Raw genomic sequence first — 21,573 nt, forward strand, 5'->3', positions numbered from 1 at the left:
ACCTAGTGCAGCAGGGGAGAGGCAGAGAGAGAGAGAGAGAGAGGGGCTCTGAAGTAGGCTCCAGGCTCTGAGCTGTCAGCACCCAGCCCAACCAGGGGCTCAATCCCACAAACCACAAGATCATGACCTGAGCTGAAGTCAGATGCTCAACAGACTGAGCCACCCAGGCACCCCCTGAATCATTTTCTATACTCAAGTGCAAGGATGGGAATCCCAAGCAAACATATTGGTCTAGATAAGTTGAGGAGACAGAGATCAGAAGTTGGAGAGACTAAGGTAATTTCAGTTTGAGGGTAGAGTGCCAGAAAGAAGGGAGCATCCAAAACTGCATCAGAACGCTACTTAGGAGCCCCTTGACTTTGGCTGAACAGCACACACCGTATTATATATATAGTATTACTACACATAGTAATATTAGTAACTTATTAATAACTTACATAGGATGAAACTCCTCGAGAATGGCAAAGAACAGCCATGGAGTTGTAAACTGAACATGGCTTGCAGGTGTTCTTATTCTCCAAACAGAAGAAATTCTTGTTAAATGCCTGGAAGATTCAGTAGATATACTAAAAGGTCATATCCTAAGAGTAATGCTAAACTAGCCATTGATTAAAGGCTTCTGTAAACCTATCATACCAAGCCTAAAAAAATCAAGCTGGTTCACAAGTAAGTTAGCTCCTACCAGACAAAGTGTAACATTATCTTTAAAAAAGACAACAAAATTAAGCATTTGAAGATGTTAACATTGAAGAATTACCAGTCATGTAAAGAAACATGAAAATGCAATCTATAATCAGGAGAAAAAATGGTCTCTAAAATAGATTCAGAGAGAACATAGATGATGGCTAATACAAAATAATGTTAAAATAGCTCTTTGTAATTATGCACAGGAACTGAAAGAAAAAATGTGTACATAATAAGGAAAGAAATAAAAGATGTGAAATGGACCCCCAAAATGTACCTTTTCATTAAGGAAGTATAATTAAAGGAAAGGGGGAAAAAAGAAAAAGAAAATCACTACTGCGATTAATATCAAATTAAACATTATAGAAGAAAAATGAATGAGCTTGAAGGCATAGCAATGGAAACTATCCAAATTTAAGTTCATATACAAAAAAGACTGAAAACAAACAAACAAAAAAACAAACAAACAAAATCCCTGAGCTTCAGTAGTCTGTGGAATCAAATACCCTAACAGTGGAGTTCAGAATAAAAGTGAGGGCTTTGGGGCTGAGTAACTACTTTAAGAAACTATGGCCAGGGGTGCCTGGGTGGCGCAGTCGGTTATGCGTCCGACTTCAGCCAGGTCACGATCTCGCGGTCTGTGAGTTTGAGCCCAGCGTCAGGCTCTGGGCTGATGGCTCAGAGCCTGGAGCCTGCTTCCGATTCTGTGTCACCCTCTCTCTCTGCCCCTCCCCCATTCATGCTCTGTCTCTCTCTGTCTTAAAAATAAATAAACGTTGAAAAAAAAATTAAAAAAAAGAAACTATGGCTGAAATATTTTCCAAATTTGAAGAAAACTATAAACCTATAGGTACAAAAGCTAAAGTTACCATAAGTAGGATAATCCTAAAGATGACTGATGAAGTCATTTAATAGTCAAATTGCTGAAAGCCAATGAAAGGAAAACAGACAAACATAAAACTAGCTGCGGGGGAGGGTGGTGGGGAATATATACATTATGAACATAGACATTTCCTGAAACTATGCAATGGGACATATTTATAGCAATTAAAGAGTTTTATTTATAACAATTAAAGAACATAAAACCAACTTACAATTTTATATAAAGAGAGAAATCTAAAAATTAAAGCAAAATAAAGATTTTTGTTTTTAAAAGAAAGTTTGGGAGAATTTATCACCAATACCACAAGCAATGTTAAAGAAAATTTTCAGCTAGAGCAAAATGATCTCAAGTAGAAGCTAGGAAATATACAAAGGAAGGGAGAATAACAAGGAAGTTATATAAATTGGTAAGTAAAATATGACAGAAGTACACAAGATGGGAAATGGGGATTGGAAGTCTAATATTTTAAGGACCTTACTTTTTACATGAAATAGTATAATATTATTTAAAGATAGACGATGGAAAATTTAAGGATACGTATTGCAAACTTTAGAGCAACAATTTAAAATAATAACAATGAGTTCTAATAAACCAGTCATGGAAATTAAATTTAATGGGAAAATGTATATGTCGATCCAAAAGAATATAAGCAAATGGAAAGGAAAAGGAACAAAGTACAGATGGGGATGAGTAGAAATCAATACTAAGATAATCTATTTAAATCCAACTATATAAATAATTACTTTGCATGTAAATGGTCTAAACACCCTAATTAAAAGACAGAGAGTGTCAGAACTGAACTAAAAAGCAGGACAAATCAAACACTTGTTCAAAGAAAGTCACTTTAATTATAAATACACAGGTTAAAGTTACTGAATGTACAGTGTGATGATTTGGTATTTGTATACATTGTGTTTTTCAATGATACTTCAATAGAGCTGAAGACAAGAGAGACTAATATGTTAGTATAATGGAGCAGGGGTGAAAGGCAATTGAATAATAATGGCTTTAAACATTTTGTAATTAAAATAATAAGCCTCATCAAAATCAAGTTACTGTATGGAAAAACATATAACATGCAAACAAAAAATATGAGAAACCTGGAGTTGATAGAATGTCTATTTAACATCAAAAAAGAGAACTTCAGAAGAAATATTGCCAGGGATAAAAAGAGGCTTTTCATGATAATAAAGGTGAGCCATTAAAAAAAGTCCATAGCAATTCTAAATATGTATGCCCCTAAAAACAAAATTCAAAATACAGGGAGCAAAATCTGACTGAGCTGAAAACTGACATAGATAAATCCATGTTTATAGTTGGAAACATCTACACTCGTTTCACAGTAATTGAGAAAAACAAATAGACAAAAAATAAGTATAGAGAAGATTCCATGAATACTACCAACTAATTCAACTTAATTATCATTTATTGAACAAGCTACTCAGCAACAAAAGAATCACACATTATTGTAAAAGTACACACAGGGGGCGCCTGGGTGACTCAGTTGGTTGAGCCTCTGACTTCGGCTAAGGTCATGATCTCACAGTTTGTGGGTTTGAGCCCTGCATCAGGCTCTGTGCTGATGGTTTGCTCAGAGCCTGGAGCCTCCTTCAGATTCTGTGTCTCCTTCTCTCTCTGCTCCTCCCCCACTCATGCTTTGTCTCACTCTGTTTCTCAAAAATAAATAAATGTAAAAAAAATTTTTAAAAATAAAATAAAATAAATAAAAGTACACACAGAATATGTATCAAAGTAGGCCATATGCTGGGTCATGAAATTTTTAAAATGTATTTGAGAGAATTGAAATGACATAGATTTTGTATTTTGTTATGACCAAATTAAGTTATGCCTAAGTAACTCCAAATATTTGGAAATATACAAAATATGTATAAATAATGCATGGGTCAAAGAAGAAATCATAAGAGAAATGGAAATTTTTCTAACTAAATGAAAATGGAAAACACACATGCACACACAATATATTCAAATTTGGTGAGAGTTAAAATAGTACTTACAGAGAAATTTATAATTTGGTTTATATTTTTTAAATTCAAGCATATACATTAAGAAACTAAAAGAGGGGCGCCTGGGTGGCGCAGGCGGTTAAGCGTCCGACTTCAGCCGGGTCATGATCTCGCGGTCCGTGGGTTCGAGCCCCGCGTCGGGCTCTGGGCTGATGGCTCGGAGCCTGGAGCCTGTTTCCGATTCTGTGTCTCCCTCTCTCTCTGCCCCTCCCCCGTTCATGCTCTGTCTCTCTCTGTCCCAAAAATAAATAAACGTTGAAAAAAAAAAATTAAAAAAAAAAAAAAGAAGAAACTAAAAGAAATTAAAGAAAAGGAAAAACAAATGAAAAGAAGGAACTTAAACCCAAATTCAGCAGGAGAAAGCACATAATAACACTAAGAAGTAAAAATAAATACAATAGAAAACAACAGTGTGGAAATTCAAAAAAGGCAAACGTTGGTTTTTTGAAAAGGTGAATGAAATTTCTAATCCTGTAGCTGGACTAATCAAGACATAAAAGAGAAAAAACACGATGATCAATATCAGGAAAGAGAGGACATCACTGTAGACTACAGAGACATTGAAAGGAATTTAAAAATACATTTATAGCTTCAGGCCAAAAAATCTAACTACATAGAAAAAAAAAGACAAATTCCTTTAAAAATACAAATTATCAAAATTGACTTCAGGAGAAATATTTAAAAAACTGAATAACCTATTAAAAACATTGAACTCATAAGTCAATACTTTCTCATAAAGAAAGCTGTAGACCCCGATGGTTGCATTAATGTACTCCAGCATACATTTCAGAAAGAAGAAATACTAATACTACCAATTCTTTTGCAAAGGCTAGAAGGAGCACTTGCCGCTTGATTTTATGAAACGAACATTACCTTAACACCAAAATTAGACAACACAGTGTACAAAAATAAAACTAAATACCAAAATGATCATTAATGTAGACATAATAATCTTTAACAAAATATTAGCAAATGAAACTTAGCAACCTAAAAACATGGAATAATATATCCAGATCAAGTGGACTTTATCTCGTGAATGCAATTTTGGTTTAACGTTTGAAAATCAATCATTATAATTCATAACAAGACAAAAAAAGAGAAATGTGATTATTTTAATAGATACAGAAGAATTATTTGATAATATTCAACTGCTAATATATTTTATAAAAACTATCTCAATATGATAAAGAACCTCTATGAAAAGTTTACATCTAACATCATACATACTAAAAGAGTGAATGATTTCCCTTAAAATCAGGAACAAAGAATGACCATTTCTATTCAACTTTGTACTGGAGTTTCTAATTAGTGCAATAAAATTAAAACAAAAAGCATAGAGATAGGTAGATTGCTAAGGAAGAAATAAAATGCTGTTTCTTTGCAGATAATGTGAGCATGTACATAGAAATTCCTAGGTAACATACAAAGAAATCTATTTTATTTGATTTTTGTAAGTTTATTTATTTTGAGAGAGAATGCACATGTCTGCATGCAGGGGAAAGGTGCAGAGAGAGGGGGAGAGAGAGAATCCCAAGCTGACTCCCCTCTGGCATGGAGCCCAATGCAGGATTTGAACTCAGGAACTGTGAGATCATGACCTGAGCTGAAACCAAGAGTTGGAGACTTAACTGAGTCATTCCTAAAGAAATCTATTTTAAATGATCAGTGAAATTAGCAAGATCTTAGGAAACAAGATCAATATATAAAATTCAATTTTATTTCCATATTACTTCAACTAATAATTAGGAAACACAACTTCAAATCTCAATAGAAAATTTTTGTAGGAGATGACAATATTATTCTAAAACATATGTGGGGGAAAAAATACCTAAGGGAGAAAAACAACATTAGAGAGCTTGCATTACTTAATTTCAAGATATTCTAAGTTACTAGTAATCGAGACAATGTAGTATTGATTTCAGGATAGATAATTTAACCAATGGAAAAGAATAGAGTCTAGAAATTGACAATACATCAATGGTCAACTAAGTTTTTTACAGTGCCAAGGTAATGCAATGGAAAAAGTTAATCTTTCCAACAAATAATACTATAAAAAACATATTTCCATGTAGGAAAAAAAAATGCATCTTAACTCTTAGCTTTACATCACACAAATATTAAATCTAATAGGATTGTACAACGGCCTAAATATAAATGCTAATATATTATAAAACATCCAAAAGAAAAAGGAGAAAATCTTCATGACCTAGGGATGGGCAAAAGTTTCTTAGATAGGACACAAAAAACATGGAGTATTCAAGAAATGATACTTGAGGAGTGCCTGGATGGCTCAGTTGGTTGAATGTCTGACTCTTGGTTTCAGCTCAGGTCACCATCCCAGAGTCCTGGGATCAAGCCCTGTGCTAGGCTCCAAGCCCCCCAGCCCCCATTTCTCTCTCTCTCCCCTGCTTCTGCCCCTCTCCCCAGCTAGCTTTCTGTCTCTAAAGAAAGAAAAAAACAAGAAATAATACTTGTGCTCTTCAAAGGACACCATTAAGAAGACAATAAGGTAAGCTACCAGCTGGAACCAAATATTTTCAGTGAATATGTTTGAAAAGGTCTTAAGTCCAGAATATATTTAAAAAAAAAACCCTCAGTAATTAGACACCAAATAACTCAATTAAAAATGGGCAGACTGTGTGTGTGTGCACGTTTATTGATATATGTGTGTGTGTATATGTATATATCAATAAATACTCGAAAATATGCTCAATATATGTGCACATATATCATATACATACACCAATAAACACCTAAAAATATGCTGAAAATCATTCATCTTCAGAAAAATGAAAATTAAAACCACCACAACAGAACACTGACAACAGAATGTGTTGGTGAGGATATGAACTCATTGGATCCGACACGCATTTGTTAATGGGAGAGTATGTCATTATAGTCACTTTGAAAAACAGTTTGGTAGCTTTCTTTATACAGTTAAACAAATACCTACCATATGCCCCAACAATTCTACTCCTAGTTATTTACCCAGGAGAAATGAAAACATATGCCCACTAATAGATGTGTACACAAATTTTCATATGAGCAACAAATAGTGCTCACATTTTATAATAGTGAAAAGTAGAAACCACCCAAATGTCCATCAAAGGTGAGTGGATAAACCGAGTACACTATATCCCTAAAAGGGAAATAAATAAAAATAAATTTTAACAACTTATAAATAAATAAATAGGGTGAAACTGATACAATAATGTGGATGATTTCTGAAAACAATATGCTGAGCTAAAGAAGCCAAATAGATACAAAAGACTATATGCTTTAAGATTCTATTTATATACAATTGTAGAAAAGGAAAATCTAATATATAGTGTCAGAAAGCAGATTAAAGATTTCCTGAGGTTCCAAATCAGGGATCATCAGGAAAAGGAACATGGAAAGGTTTTAGGGTAATAGAGATGTTCTATGGTTTCACTATAGCAATGCTAATAGGATATAGACATTTACTAAAATGTGATAAATGATATACTTAGAATAGGTGCACTGCACTGTGTATACATTATAATCTGAGACAATTATTTTTTAATTTTTTTAGTGTTTATTTTTTGACAGAGCAAGCGAAGGAGGGGAGAGAGAGGGAGACACAGAATCTGAAGCAGGTTCCAGGCTCTGAACTGTCAGCACAGAGTCAGACACAGAGCTCGAACCCACAAGCCATGAAATCATGACTGAGCCGAAATCAGACACTTAACCACCCGAGCCACGCAGGCGTCCTTGATACAATTAATTTTTAAAAGTTAACTTCCATGAACAGATTTCCCAGGCAACCCTACCAAAAGTTTTCACTATCTGTCTCTCTCTAACTGATATCCCACTTACTCCTATTACTGTTTATTTTCAATGATTAATATTTGCTAATTGGCTCTACTTTTTACTTATTTCTTCCTTATTATGTGTGTATGCTACCAGAATAGAAGTTTTGTAGAGGCAATCAGCTTGCTATTATTTAACAGAAATCTTGAGAACTAATTCAGTATGAAAGATTGGATGATAATAATATATCAATAAAAATATTCTTTAATGCTAGGTAATTATATTTAGGAAGCTTGCCATATCTGTTCTGAGATCTTATTTGTTCTTAGAGTGTAAATCCTATAATCCTGGAAGAAGCACATTTCTTCTATTGATTATAATAAGGCATCTAATTTGCAAACACACAGGTAAAACTTTAAAGCAATTGGCCTTTTCCAAATTTTTATATTGTAGGCTCCTTCCACCTTCTATGATTCTTGAGTTAGAACAAGAAAGACTGAAATGTACAGTTCTCCTTGTGCTGGAAAAGAAAATTATGTGACATACATAAAACGTTATCCTACTACAACACAATTTTCAAGGGCTTGATACATTCACTAGGTCTCCTGAGTATTTGGAGACTCCTTGCATTTTTTTTTAATCATTTCCTCATTTAGTTTCAAAAGATATATACATTGACATGCAATTTATATTTTATGAATTATACGGCTTCCTCATATAGTTAACAGCCCTTTCACTGTCCATCAAAGCATGATGTAGCAGAAAGATCTTGCTCTGGAGTCACAGTCAAGTCAGAATATTAGCTCTACCCCCCTCTTGGGAAATGTTAACAACATTCCTATATGTTAGATCTTTAGCTTGCTCATCTGAAAAGAGAAGATGTTAGTTATCAGTTCTGAACTTCTTCATGTATGTGTTATAGAGGGAGGTTGCCTGAAGAAGTCTGAATGGACCTTCTCTCAGTTCTCACATGCCTAGAAGCAACAGAAAACACCAACTAAAATGAACAATTGGAAATTTATGAGCCCTCTCCCACAAGTGGTTGATGGTAGAGGGATTGTTTATTGAACAGATTCTCTTTGTGTACGACATTTCTCAGCTTATTTTCTTGTCATTTCACTGTGGCCCCCCATACTTCCAAAGTAGCTGTTCCCACTATGATAAGCATATGCTATTGATCAGAGGTAGAAAATAAGTCTGTTTTGTGTATCTTTTTAAGAAAGCAGGCAAAGCTTCTACAAACCCCCTACCAAGCTTCCTCTCACAAAGAATGCATAGTCCTGCCAGGGAATCACTGCATGAGGGGACTGGATTACAATGATTGATTTCCATTAATCAAGATTCATCCTATGGCACTGGGGAGGCACCCATCATCCCTCTTGAGATACACTTATCATATAAGGAAAAAGTAATAAAAATAAGGTCCTGTTTGCAAGGATGAAGCAGACCAAGAACACATTTACCTCCAGGGAATTCATCATCATCTATGGTCTGGTGGCAGGGTTATTGCTGACCCAGAATTCAAGTGGTGCTGCACATTGATAGTGTCTTCATCTCTCTAGGAGGCAGAGGTCTGTGGGGTGTGTGTGGGTGGGGGTGAAAAATAATAAGTTGTTAATTTACAATTAGAATTGTAAACTGTGTACAGAAATGCTACTATTTTTGGCATTGTTGTGACTCTGATCCCAAGATTTTATCACCAGAATATTGTTGTTCAGAAAACCAGAACTCAAGACTCATAATTATTACTTGACCTTAGGAAATTCCTTGTTTTCTCCCCCAAAGGCGACTTGAGTGTACCCTTGAAGATAATTAAACCTTAAAGAGGAGACTGGTCATGGAAACAGAGATGTTTGTATCCACAGCCCTTGAATAAAGACTTTGGCACTTTTTTAAAAGTCTCGAATTCAAGGATTTTTCCATATGCTCTGGGAAAATTACGGTCTTTTGGGAGATGTGTCAGAGTTTCTAAAACCATAGAATATTTTGTCAAATAGCCAAATTAGACCAATTCTTTACATTTTGATTCTGCGTTGGAAATACTTTGATCTAGATTAACCGATTTCTTCATACAGGTTTTGTCTAGAGACACTATAATGCGATTAATTTGGTTTCTGTGTACTGAATTAAACTGTCACTTACCTAGGTCTCAGGAATTATTACTAAATCATTTTAGTTAGAATTGAGAGTGATCACATCTCCTGATGTCCTTACACAGAAAGTTAATTATATAAAGTGTACAAATTTTACTAGCTAATTCAAAGTGGTCAGTTTATTTCATTTACCTACATATCTTTCAGGGACATTTCACTGTTATTCCCACATAGTCTCAAAAGAATTGATTTATAAGGGTTAAGTGTGATTGTGCATATGAAGGAGGATTAGCATTACTGACTGTTATGGCTGGCATGCACATAGTAGGCACTCAATAAATGTGATGTGCTATTATTTTATCCTGAAAATTGGAATTATGGCACCTCCCTCTCAGTGTTATTACAGAAATGTAATTAAATATCATCCACATAGATGCCAAGTATAGTACCCAGCTTCTATACAGGAACTCAATAAATGTTAATTTCATTCCTTTCCCTGCCTACTAAACAAAACATCCAGAGGAGTAATAACACTGTCTTCATGATCCTACATCACCTCAGCAAAATAATTTCCTCTTCTTAGAAGAGAGAAACTACCAATAAAGTCTGGTTTCAATTTATTAAGAATATTCTCTCCTTTTGACAGTATAAAACAAATCCCTGCTATGAAATAACCTTTTTGCTGATCTGTGTATAATGGTAACTCAGTGCCACCTACTTCTTTTTGGATGAATAAATTAAAAATACTTTCTTTCAAAAATGCAACAAGCATACTAGTTGTATAAAGAAACTGCCCATTACAGATGAAGTAGAGTTTCTGTGGGTAGCAGCAGGTGTTTGGGAGTGCAAGCTGTAGGCATTTATAACTCTGAGTGTTACTGCCTCCTTGAAAGAATTTGCTATTTACTTCCAACAGAGGACAATTAGACTTAAGTTCCAAAGCCACACATCAGGTGAAGTGTAAGAGAAGAGCAGAGGAGGAGTGACTGGTAATTTTTTAGGTAGCATGATTCTTACCTTTTGTGGTTAGTCAGGTGAAGTATAAAACATCAATGATAATGCTCTTTAATGCTGGATAATTGCATTTGGGGAGCTTGCTTACCTGTTCTGAGATCTCCCTGAGAGTGTAAGTTCCATGATGCTGCATAGAAGCATATTTCTACTACTGATTATAACAAGACATTTCCTTTGCATACCCAGAGATAAAAACTCCAAAACAATTTTCACAAATTGTAACATTCTAGACTAGATGATGTTTGAAGTACAATTTCCATGCAATTTAAGATTTCTTCTCTGGCTGGAAAATTGTTGGGCTTCTGTTGTAGATGGGCATTGTTTTTTGTTTTTTGTTTTGTTTTTTTTCAAAGAAATAAATCAGAAAATTATTTGTGCCCTCATATCCTCTTTTATTTCTAGGGAGCATGTTAATTGTTGCATTAAATGTCACTAACTTATCTTCCTCAAATGAATGAAAGGTTTTACCTGTCCTGTCCAACTGCATAGGAAAACAGCTTTGATTTGGCAATTATAATACTTATGGGTTTGGGAAGAGTGTGTGTGGTGGAGGTTTGGCTTCATGTTATAAATTCACTGGTATCTCCTCTGGGAACTTTATTCAAAGTTTATAAATCTCAGAAACACTACTGACTGTTTCCAGTAGAGATTAAACTGTTCACTGCTCATAGAAGTTGTAGAGACGCTTGGCCAGACGTGGAGTAGGATTTTCAATTCTCATAATAAATGTTGACTCTTCCACTTACATTTTTGTAATCAAACTTCAGGGTTACATGCCTAGCATAGTGCTCAGACTATGCTAGGTATTCACTAAGGATTTGTTGAGTGAGTAATAATAACATAGATAATGACCCTTCACTCTAAGGTTAACTGTGATATCAGCACCTAGGATAGTTCAGCACTGAATTTGAATCTGTACGTAGGCATTCCTTCCCCCTTGTTCAAGTATAAATGCAAACTGTTTGCTTATCTAGCTACTCAAGAAAACAATAAAGAAAGATAGTCTGGTGAATATTATCCATTTACTCCTGTAGGATTCTAATTTGTGTTCATATAATCACGTTAAACCAACAGAAGACAATATATTTTTTGAACACATTAGCTTCATTTGCAACCAAATCGCATTTAATGGCTTTTGTTTTAATCTTATAACCTAGACTATTATCCACTTCTGCATTTATTTTAAAGAAATTATGGTGGGAAAAGTATGAATCTTGGAGTCAGACAAAGGAGTGTTGGAAATGTTATTAATGGTGTTGTCTTGAACAGTTTTCTCATTTATAAAATGGTGACCTGGAAATTATATGGAAAAATACAGCATGGCAAATGCTGAGTATCCTATGAATATACTAGAATGCTGCCATTATTATTATTTCTGCCATCATCATTATTATTGTGTTTACTATTATAAGGATTTTTAGAATATTTTTTAATGTTTATTTTTGAGAGACAGAGAGAGAGCGCGAGCAAGAGTATGAGTGGGGGAGGGGCAGAGCGAGTAAGGAACACAGAATCTGAAGCAGGCTCCAAGCTCTGAGCTGTCAACACAGAGCCCAATGGAGGACTTGAACTCATGACCTGTGAGATCAAGACCTGAGCTGAAGTTGGACACTTAACCCACTGAGCAACCCAGATGCCCCTTATTCTTGGACTTTTACTCATTGATTCCAAAAATATTGCACTAGGTCACATGATCTCCCTTATATCAAGGTCTGTAGCTGACAGGTTATTTTAGAATGAATGCTAGGAAAATCTTTTCTTTTCCTGAAGCAAAATACCTCTTTGCTGATAGAGATATGTATAGTATTGTGTTTCTATAGGAAACACAAACTGAATTTTAATTTTAGCTCACAGCTCTAGTGATAATACCAAAAATGACTAAAATTGCTTCTTTTAAAAAAATCCATAATTATAATTTTTCTAATTACATTTTTTTTCTTTTTGTTATTATGACCTTTTGTAAATCACTTTAAATTCTTTTTGGAAAGACATTTGGTTTAATTAAATGAAAGTATTTATAACATGATTAAAATTGAAGAGTATTGGCATAATTTATTCTTTGTTTTGTGCAAAATTGATTTCATCTTTGCTCATGAATATCTTTCAAAAACAGTTTTTAAGATTATATTGCAAACTAATTATATCATACATTTTGGCCCTTTCGTTTCATCGAGGTTTGAACGCCATATTTTTATGACCCATTTAAAAGATTGAGAGAGAATTATGTGTCTTTATCTACATCAGATACAGACATTTGTGACACAAAGCTATGCATTATTCCATAATATTTAATTTTGGATTTTAGATAAATTATAATTTTCCTGAAGCAATTCAGTTCATTTATTGATTAAATAATTGAATGGACAGTACCCCATTCTGAGGTGAAACATTAATTAAATCTTTATGGCTCTGTACTGTCAAACCCATCTTTGTGTCTGAGTTCTATTTAGAGATAATCGACCACAAATATGGATGCATGGAGTCTTTTGTTTTAACAAAAGGGTGCACCTGTTAAAACTTCAGATTCTGAGTCTAGATTCATGATCATGTCAGCACAATTGTTAAAATACTACCTAAATAAAGCATGAGCTGAACAGCAGGTAAACTCCCCCTTCATAACTGATTTACCAAGCACTCAGTACCTCCTATGCATTGAGCAATATGGTACAAAGATTATTAATATATTTTCCCTTCTCTCAAAGAATTCCCAGATTGGAAGGGAAGGAAATATGTATAGATGCATAGTTCCAGACAACATGGCAAATACTAAAATTGATGTTTTCATGGATTTCAGTGGTGACATAGAGCAGGTGGTTCAGAAAAATGATTTGGTTGAGTTGGTTCTTAAGTGATACTTGGAATTTTCCAGTCGGATAAAGTAGAAAATGCATGCTAAGGTGCAAAGATGGTGAGGTGATATCAACAGAACATATTCAGGAGACTGTAAATAACTTAAAATAGCAAATAGTCTGCAGCAGTTTGTATAGTAGTGGAACCCAAAGGATTGTGAAAAGACTGTGAAGGTTCAATCACTGATCTATTAGGGTGCCCTCCTTGTCTGGATAATAATCACCAGCATTGGTTTACATATATACTATGAACAAGAGAAGTTTCAGTGACTTATTTATCTCTGAACCTTCAGCCAAGACAAATCATTACTTCATTCATCTATTTATTTAACAAAACCAGTTATAGTACTAAGCCCAGGGGAGATAATGGTACACAAAACAAATAAGATCCATACCTTTGTTCTCTAGTAGTAAAGAAACAGGAACAGGTACTATACACATATAAAAATAGCCTCCTGAAGAAAATAATGCAGGCTAATATGTTGGAGAGTGACTGGAGGTTGACTCTAGACTGAATAGTCACTGAAAGCCTCTCTGAGGAGATGACTTTTAAGCTGACACTTGAATCAGAGAAATGGCCAGCTATTCAAAGGCAGGTGGGAAGACTGTTCCAGATCCAGGAAAGAGCAAAAAGAAATTCCCAAGGTAGAATACAAGCTCAGCTTCTACAAATAATCACAAGAATTTCGGTTTGACCAGAGCAAAAGAGCAGAGAGAGACCAAACAACCAATGTGGACTATCACTTCGTAGAGTGGGAGAATAAATTTAAATTTTATCATTAATGCAATGAGAAGTTACTGAATATTTAAGTAGGAAAGTAACATGACCCAATTTATGTTTTAAAAAGAATGGCCTACATGGAGAATGGCCTGTAATAGAACAAGACAGGAGGCAAGGAGACAACTGGGGAGGCTTTTGAACAATCCTGATCACCTTAGATTAAGATAGTAACAGAGGAGAAGGGGTGGGGTGAGGGGTTGACAAACTGAGTATATACTTTGGACACTGAGAAATATGATTTGCTGTTGTCTTAGCTTTGCAAGAATGACGGAGAGGAAGGAAACAAAGATAACTTCATGTAGATTTTCTGAAAGGGAGGGAGGGACTTAAGGGACCCAACTTAAACAATAACAATAATAGTAGAAAACACTTAGATAAGTGCTTACTCTGTGCCAGACACTACTCTAAGCATAGTTACATGTATTAACTCATTTAGTGATTACAACTCTATGAGTCCAGTAGTACTCTTATTCCCGTTTTACAGATAAGGATACTGAAGCAGAGATGTAGACTTGCTAAAAATCATACAGCCAGGCACAGTTTCACCTTAATACATTTGCATGATTAATCCCATCATCTCCTAGTCTTTTAGTCTTTTCTCATTGAAGCCCACCCTAACCATTCTACTTAAGACTGTAACACTAGCCTCTCCAGGCACTCTCAGTTATATCCTGCTCTAAAGTAGCCACTTGGGTGGCTCAGTAAGTTAAGTGCCTGACTTGATCTCAGTTCAGGTCATGATCTCATGGTTTGTGAGATCAAGCCCCTCTCTGTGGGTGCTGTGCTGATAGCATCAAGCCTGCTTGGAATTCTCTCTCTCCCTCTCTCCCTGCCCCTCCCCCTCCTCTGCTCTGTTTCTCTCTCTCTCAAAATAGATAAATAAACTTTAAAATGTAAATAAAATACCAAATACTGTACTCATTTATGTTGTTGATCTGCCCCTACTAGAATATAACCTCCACAAGGGTGAAGGTTTGTCAGTTTTGTGCATTGTTGTATTCCAAGAACTTGAACAACCTTTGACACATAGTTAACATTCAATAGATGATTCCTGATTAAATAATGAGCAAGTGAATAAATGCCTGAAGTTGTAAAGCTGAGGTTTAAACCCTGGTGGCCTGCCTCCAGAGTCTCCATGCCTCCTCACTCTACTATGCCATAATCCCTCTCAGGAGGGGATGAAAAATGACTGTTGCTCCTCAGTTGGCAGGAGGCCTATGTGCTGGACTGATCCAGATCCAAATTTATGAAGTGGAAGAGATGGTAGATAACTTGAGCTAGTCCTTACCTCGACTGCCTCCTTTCTTCCCCCTAAACTCCTCTTCTCTCTGAGCACCTGCCCCCTTCACTATTTTGCTTGACTAATCACAATGTGTCTTTACAATGTCAACCTAAATATCAGGTCCTCTGTAAAGAATGCTTTTAGGGGCACCTTGGTGGCTCAGTTGGTTAAGTGTCTGAGTCTGGATTTCAGCTCAGGTCATGATCTCACCCTCGTGAGATCAAGCCCTGTGCCGGGCTCCTAGCTAGGTGAGGAGCCTGCTGAAGATTCTCTCCCTCTCCCTTTCCGTCTCTATGCCTCCCCAACGACTCTCTCTCTCTCTCTAAAGAAAACAGTAAAAAAGTAAAAACCAAAGGATGCTTTTATTCAGCCAAGACTGAGCTAGTTGCCCCTTCCGTGTTGCTCTTTGAACTCTGTGCTTTTCACCTTGTGAACTGACAGAGTATTTTAAGTGTCCACTGAACTGTGCTGTATTTACCTGAGGGCGTTGTCCCAGCACCTGGCATCTGATAGGTGCTCAAAAAATTGTGTAAGTTGACCTGAATGACTTTAGGAAGTCCCCCACATATAGAACTTTATAAGTAGTTTGGGACCTATCTGTAAAGAGTTAATGCTAACCAGTTCAAACTGCTTAGGGGCTTTGTGAATCATTGTTACCAATAGTTCAGTTTGAATTATGTTATAATCAAGATGAGCTTCTGTTCGCCTTACCCATTCCCATATCACTCAAAGAAGCTAACTGAGAAAGCAAAGTTCAAATTCTAAAATCCTCTGAACCATTTAAAGTATATATTTTAGACTAAAATCCCTTTTTGATTGGCTGAAGCCACCATAATTGGAGCCAATTGAATCTGAATTTAAACATGTCTGAGTTGTGATAATACTGGAAGGGCTGTTTACCACATACAAAAATTTAAGCAATATGGATTATTTGGTAAGGTAAAGAGCGTCTTTAGAAAGCAATTTATATTCTGTAGATTGGAGGAAATAAGACCTTGAAAAAAGATCTAATCACATTTTGTATTGATATTTTAGGAAAATTTGTAGTAGCAATATACGAGCACATAAAACCCACCAGTGAACTAATCTGAAATTTAAATCAAAATAACTTGTATTGGCCTATTCTAGTTTCTGATGATTCATTTTTTTTTTTCTGAGTCGTGGAAGAACAGCAATATAATCTCTTTTATGTAACTAGTTTAATTTTTCATAAGCAGCCCTAAGGTTAAAAAAAAAAAAAGAACTTGAGAACATAATATGTAATTGAATCATCTTGGAACAAGAACAGCAGAAGGTAATGAAGATTTAGGTAGGGAATGGATTTCACACTGTTCTTCCTACTTTCCTTTGCGGTCACATCAGTGAATGAGATTTCTGTTTAGAAAAATCAATAGGAATTTACGGTGAACCTTGGAGGAGGGCATTCTGATGTGACTAAGGAACTCTAGAGGCAATTGTTACTCAGTGTTGAGGCAGCTCCTTCCTACTGCTGGGGGAGGGAATGAGCAGATGAGAAAACAAAACTGAGTGATATGAGGACCCTGACTGACTAGGAACAGAGAAATCCTCACAGATTCTTTTTCTTTGTCAATCACTTATTCCAGTCATTCATTCACCCACTTACTCATTCATTCAACAGTTTTCATATGCCTCGCTGGGCCAACCTCTCTACAGAGCATGTGTAATTAAGAAAGAAGTAAAATACAACACCTAGTTCCCATGGATCTCACAATGTAGAGGGGGAAGCAAGCAAGAAAAGTAATCAGCAAAATGCACAGTGATAATTGCCATAAAAGAGAGGATGTCTGGCCTATCGAATTTAGGAAAGATTCCTGGAGGGGAACTCCCTAGGCTACATCTTCGTGGAAAGTAGTAGAAATCTATGACAAAAAAAAAAAAAAAAATAATAATAAGTCCAGGAGATAGTATCTACATAGCATTAGTATACATAAAGAGTTCTGTACTCTTTCAGGTAGGATTAGATTTGTTTATACATAGCCGGAAAACATCAGATTAATAGGGATTTAAGTTAAAGAGATGCTTGTTTTTGTCATAAATAGAGTTTCAGGACTGCTGGATTCCTTGAGGATCCAGGCTTCTTTTCTCACTTGCTTCTCTACTATCCCTAGACATGACTCTCATTCTCTCAGTCTAAATTGGCATCTGTATTTAGACAGCAGGAATTTTTTTTTAAAAAAAGAAAGAAATAGGGTTCAGAGGGTACATGCTAACTCTCAAAGATATTCTGAGAAATCACCCCATCACTCTCTTACATCTCATTTCCCAAAACCTAGTGGCATCTAGCTGCAAAGGAGGCTGGGATCTGTAGTGTATGTTCCTTGAGGCTGTGTGTCAAGTGAAAATTCTATTATTATGGAAGGAGAGGAGATTGGATTTTTGGAGGAAAACAATAGCTTTGGCTGTAAGCAGAAAATAGCCAGATGTTCAAGAAATGCTGTTTATTTCCATGTGACTTAAACAGAGGTGGAGAGGGGGATGGGATGGAGAATGGTGTGATCGAAAGTCGGAGGCATGTCATGGGCCACACATGAAGAGTCCTCAACAAATTAACAATAAATGTTTACTGTGCCCTTGAAAATATGTCAGTTATAATTTATGTGTACTGCCTTTTTTTCCATCTTTCAGATAACTCTTCGAGACACAATTATTTTTATTCCTATTTTAAAGGTAAGGTTATGAGGGTTTAAATACTAAGAAATTTTCCTACAATTTGCTGTTGTTAAGTTTAGAAGCTAAGCTGTGAATTTAGGTTGGTCTGATTCCTGTGTAAGAGTGACAAGTAGCTTGGCTTGCTGGAGCTCAAATTTCACCTTTTCCCCTTGGGCTCTGCATCTCCCACTTCTTTCTGTGGTCTCTTTTTGAGTGAGCTACCTGGATCCACTTAGCACATCTTGGTCTGGTCAGAATCAAAGTGCCTGAGAGCAAGAGAGCAATAAAGTAAGACTTAGCTGCTCACGGTGTGAACAAGGAAAGGAGTCAGTCTGCAAATTAAGTCTTGGCTTTTCACCTCACGTTTTCATTAAGTTTTAACTCTGTATATAAAAAAGTTAATTATACGGTGCTTTAATCCGATATAAAAGGTCAACCAAGTCCTGCATTATGTAAGACGTTAAGGCAATTCTTGGAGTAGAAACCCATTTGAACGGTTGATCAAGGTAAATCATAAGTGTTTCGTGAAGCACTCTTCTAATAAGATTCAGTTATTTCCATTGAGAATGTCCAAGTCTGTGACTGGAGTACCTCACCTAGTGTAAGCAAAACTAATCTTACCAAGGACAAACTGTGATACTCACCTTTGTAGTTTATATTATTCTTGACAAAATTTATTATCTATGTGTGTAGTTATAAACATATATATTCATTTTACACAAATTGCTGAACACAGAAGGGATGTGGATGAAGAAATTAATTTAAAAAAATCAGAAAACTTCCACCCAGAAAAACCTGCTGTGGCAATGCCAGTATATTTCCTTCTAATTTTACAACAATTTATGTTTATGCTTGTTTTTCATAGGTTGAAATCACACTATTTTACAATTTTATTGGCACATTTTAAAAAGACTGCATTGTGGGGGCTCCTGGGTGGCTCAGGACTTCAGTTCAGGTCATGATCTCACAGTTTGTGGGTTTGAACCCTGCGTTGGGCTCTATGCTGACAGCTCAGAGCCTAAAGCCGCTTCTGATTCTGTGTCTCCCTCCCTCTCTGTTCCTCCCCTGCTTGTACTCTGTCTCTCTGTCTCTCTCTATCTCTCTCTCAAAAAAATAAATAAACATTTAAAAATTAAAAAAAAGACTCTATTATACATGTTTTCCATGTCATTAAAAACTTTTATAAACAAAATTTAAATAATCACATGATGCCCCATCTTGTGAGGCTATGGTCATTTAATGAACAATGATTAAGATACATGCAGAGCAAAACAATTTTGGTTAGAGTGGTAACTGATTTGGATGGACAGTTGAGACCTGGTTCCACAGAACTTCAGTGTGCTTTGCCCTTTAGTGCTTGTATCCTCCCAAAATAGAAATGTCCTTTTCTCAAGTCCATACCTCCTTCCCAAGTTTGAAATCCATCCATTATGATGGAACTTTTGGCTAGAGGGGTTGCATAGGTAGTATTCTAACAATAGCAATGTGAAATCACTACCTCAAGGAGATATCTATACCCTCCGTGTTCACTATAGCATTATTTGTATTAGCCAAGACACAGAAACAACTTAAGTGTCTATAACAAATGAATGGATAAAGAAAATGTGAAATATATATAAAATTGAATGTCATTCAGCCATTAAAAAAAAAAAAAGAAATCTTGTCATTTTCAACAAGTGGATGAAACTTGAGGGCATTATGCTAAGTGCACTAAGTCAGAGAAAGAGAAATACTGCATGATCTCACTTTTATGTGGAATCTAAAGAAAAAGCCAAACTCCTAGAAATAGAAAGTAGACTGGGGTTTGCCAGGGGCTGGCGTGCAGGCGAAATGTGGAGATGTTGATCAAAGGGTAAAGTTCAGTTACAAGAGGGATGAGTTCTGGGGATGTAATGTATCGCATGGTTACTATAGTTAACAGTACTGTATCATATATTTGAAATTTACTAAGAGAATAGATCTTAAATGTCCTCACCACTCACACAAAAAATTGATACTCCACCCTCTAACAAAAGCAATCTGGGACCAGAGATGATGCTCTTGATCACTCATCAATATAGGCCTACCTACCTTCCTTCTGTTTGATTCAGACATAAGTCATTCATAGTTCTGAAAAGTATGCTTTGTTTTTATATCACCATGTTGTGGCACATGCTGTGTCCTCTGACGTGTCCACATGGCACTATTCATCCTTCAAAGTCGAATCCAATATCGGCTTCCTTTAGCTTTACCTCATCCATTCCTCTCCCTTCCTCTACCCCAACTGTAGGAAGACTCTGTCTCTTCTATACCTCTATGACTTGATTCATACCTCTGTTCTGTCACCAAAAGAATTCTCTTAATCCATGAGGTACTCTCCTCACTGGACTAGACACTTCTGAGAACAGAGAGCTGAGCCCAGTGTCGTCATTTTCATCTCTTATGTCTGTCACCTAACTTGTCATGTTGCCATGTCACTTGTGTTGAGCACCTAGGGCGAACTGGGCCTCAGTTTCCTCATCTCTAAAGTAGGCATTATAATGCAGGTCTTTGATAGAAATGTTTTAAGAATGTATAATGGTAGCATTTTTATTTTAAAGTGTGGATTCTCAGTAGAGTCTGAAAAGTCATCCTTGCCTGCGAGTTTCCTACAAGGCTGTGATTTGTAAAATTCTTACCTTTCCCCCCAAATATATGACTAATTTAACTCTGGAGAGTTGCTCATATAAATACCAGGTTCAGAAGGATATTATAAGGGTAGGTGCATGTCAGTGAAGTAAAATAGATGAAATAGAATTTTAAAAGGTTAGAGCATTCCATCTACATTGTGACACATTCATTTGATTTTCAAATGAGACAACTCTCTTTTAAAAAGATTTCTGTCAATAAAACCCCTATTAATTCTTCCTAGTGGGAATTAGGGAGAGCTAATGAAATATGTTTGTAAATAACCTTGAAGATGATTAATAACTTTTACTTTTAGTGCTTCACGATAACTTTAGAGCACGTTCTGATATTTAAAAAACTATCATTCCTGAGAGAAAAACAGACTTACAAAGAAGTATGGACCTCCTCAGGCCACAAAATGTGGTTCCTTCATTTCAAACATATGGTTTGTGTTTAAATTTCCCTCACTTTAAAATAAATGAAGGCAATGTAAATCAACATTTATTGAATGTCTGCATTGTACCAGCCATCATCAGGAAAGGAAAAGTAAATAGGATCCTGTATCTGCTCTTATGAACTTAAAACATTATACTGTTGGTGTCTTGTGCTAAGTGTTTTTATAGAAGAAAACACAGAGACAGAAAGAATTTAGGGGATGGATTATTTATCTCTATCAGGATCAAGGGGTACGGGGTCCAACTTCCTAATGAAAGAGTGGTTTGTCCTGAATTTTGCAAGAAAAATGTGAATCTCTAGGATTCTAGAAAGTGGGGTATACACACAGACTTCTTTGCAGCCCAAAACTTTCTGAGAACTAGAAGCAATCTGAAATTCCTGGATGTTGTAATTGACTGTATGGGAATAAAGGCAATGAGG

The 21,573-nt window shown here is 35.8% G+C and overlaps 1 long non-coding RNA gene across 1 annotated transcript; it reads right to left on the bottom strand.

Annotated features, from left to right (window-relative positions):
- Positions 1–114: 114 nt before the first annotated feature.
- LOC123380232 lies at positions 115–20,767 on the bottom strand. Its single transcript, XR_006585779.1, has 3 exons — positions 20,122–20,767; positions 8,826–8,935; positions 115–545 (listed from the first exon to the last, which is right to left on the bottom strand). It is a non-coding gene; the product is annotated as an uncharacterized LOC123380232 (long non-coding RNA).
- Between the last annotated feature and the right edge of the window lie 806 nt (positions 20,768–21,573).

The sequence above is a fragment of the Felis catus genome, chromosome D1 (genome assembly GCF_018350175.1).
Source record: "Felis catus isolate Fca126 chromosome D1, F.catus_Fca126_mat1.0, whole genome shotgun sequence".
Taxonomy (NCBI): Eukaryota; Metazoa; Chordata; class Mammalia; order Carnivora; family Felidae; genus Felis; species Felis catus.